The sequence below is a fragment of the Dipodomys ordii genome, unplaced genomic scaffold, assembly GCF_000151885.1.
Source record: "Dipodomys ordii isolate 6190 unplaced genomic scaffold, Dord_2.0 Scaffold327, whole genome shotgun sequence".
Lineage (NCBI taxonomy): Eukaryota > Metazoa > Chordata > Mammalia > Rodentia > Heteromyidae > Dipodomys > Dipodomys ordii.
In genome coordinates, this window is record NW_012267543.1 from 15,833 (window position 1) to 18,241 (window position 2,409).

Consider the following 2,409-nt stretch of genomic DNA (forward strand, 5'->3'; position numbering starts at 1 on the left):
ATTAAAGACCACACTTTGAGGGCCAGTTACACAGTACTTGGAAATCAGGATCCATTGACTAAGCTTTTCAGAGAGTGACTGAAAACTTACTCTTCCCCATTGCAAATGGTTCTTCCCTCTGTGCAAGGGTAAGAGTGATGAGAAGGTATAAAAATGGGAAAACTAAGAAACTCAAACAAGATTAGTAATGTTTTCTTTATAGATAAAGTAAAACCTAGGTGTACAGTGTGCAATCCAGAAATTTAAATGTCACCTCTGTGTGGATCCCAGTTAATTTAGTTAATAAAATTAATCGATGGTAAGTAGTAAAACCCACTATTGTATTTATGGAATGGAAGTATATGGTAGGCAAATCAGTTCACTAACCTCCAGGATTTTGAACACAAAGGAGTGAAAGTGTTTGGCTCTGCTTGAGCAACAGGAAGGAACAGAGCTGAAGAGGACTGAGTTGTGCAGACATTCCCAAGAAAGATCTCATTGACATCAAGTCTTCAGATGCATGCTGGTTGCTAGGGGCTCATGCTTGTAATCCTAGCTACTCAGAAGGCTTACATCTGAGGATTGTGGTTTGAAGCCATCAGGTAAGAAAATTTGTAAGCCTTTAATATTTTACAGCTCAACAATGGTCTTATTTGTTGCTAATCACAACGTAAAGCAGAGCAAATGGATACCAAGTTGAAGAAAATTAGAAAATACACAGACAAGTGTAGAGAAAAAGAACAAAATCAGTGAGGACCCTGGATCCCAAGGCTCACTGGCACCTGGGCCCCAGGTCACACAAGCAATGATATTTATTTGAATTCACACTGGGAAGGTTACCATGGATACATGAAAAAATGAAGCATCGATATTAAAATCAGAGCCACCACAGTGAGTGAGAAACACTGGCTCCCTTATTGTTTTGAAAAAGAAGACTGCAACCCAGGAAAGTCCAGACATATGTTCTACTTTATCTAGCCTCCTAGTTTAAGTTGTCAGCTCCTTTACCTCTCAGGCTTCAAGAACTTTAAAGCACTATGTAAGGGGGCAATAGATTAACCCTCTCCAGAGCTGTGTTTTAACTCTTCCACGGACAAATCTCAGCTTTCTATGTACTATTGAGGTGGTGTTCAACCTTTCAAACCTTTTCCAGGTTCAACAGCTCTGCTTGAGTCCTGTACTCCTATTAATATTAATAACATGGATTACAAACACAGTAAAAATAGAAAAATAACATTAGACATTTAAACAGAAATAACTGACTGCATTCTTTTACCAGAACAAGAAATTTGGCACTGCTATTTAAGTTACTAATAGCACCTTTTTAGATATAATTTTACGGCTTTCAAAGAACCTCCTATATAGTCCTTAGAGTGTCTTTTTGCTTCCCATTTATATTTGTTGTATTTGCAAAGTAGTATAGTATATCATCTTTAAAAGAATATAACCTCATAATTAAAGTTTGTCTTGTAAGTAAATAGTTGTGAGGCTCGAAAAATATCAAAAAAGCTGGAAGTTGTGCTGTGGCTTAAGAGCTATAGTGCAATCCTTGAGCAAAAGAAGCTCAGGGGCAGTGTCCAGGCCCAAAGTTCAAGCCCTACTGTCCACAGATGGACATACCCCCACCCGCCACTCCCACAAACAATCAGATGATAATGTGTATCAGGATCTTCCTTAGGATGATCTTGGTGATGTCAGTAATTATATCAAGATTCTATCTCTCTTCCATGCATCTGTAATAGATAGTAGAGTCACTGTAGTATAACATGTGTCCAAGTCCTGTCCATTAGTAAAGGCTGTCATGTAACATATCCAACACAATGTCCAACTCTCTTGATGGTAGATCTGCACATCTTGGGACTTTGATGGGACCCATGTACTCTTCAATTGGCTTTCCCATATTCTGTGCCACGTGCTTCAATGATTCACCATCCATGCCAAAGAGGCTTTCATAACCTTTCCCAAATTATCTGAACCTGGATGCCAGAGATGTCATGGAAAGCCTCTGTGGCTATTCCCCTCCTTGACAGGCCATTTTACATCCTATGCTGTCCTCATAGATGTGGGCAATGGTCTCTGAGAGACTTCGTGCCTCATCTTGGAGAGATTTAGTTTCATTGTGTCCATAAGCTTTGGGAAATCATGCAGTGAAGGGTCCAGTTTAGAAATATAGGGCTACACATACCTCCTCTTTCTGGAAGTTTTCACGGGTGTTCTCTTGTCCATTGAACAGAAGTGGGGTCTCTGAAAGGAAACTTGTATGGTAATCTTTGTCTGCCTTGGTCCATACAACATAGAACCACTTTCCCATCCCTTCAATGATTTTGACATGCTTCATGTTATTTGTGCTGAACTGCTCTCAATGCTTTAACAATGTAGAGATCATAACTGGATGTTGTGTGGATAGCTGTCCATGCTTAGGCATGAGTC

At 39.6% G+C, this 2,409-nt stretch overlaps 1 pseudogene; it reads right to left on the minus strand.

The window, feature by feature from the left end:
• The window catches only part of LOC106001592, a 17,860-nt pseudogene extending 15,543 nt beyond the window's left edge, over positions 1-2,317 (minus strand).
• Between the last annotated feature and the right edge of the window lie 92 nt (positions 2,318-2,409).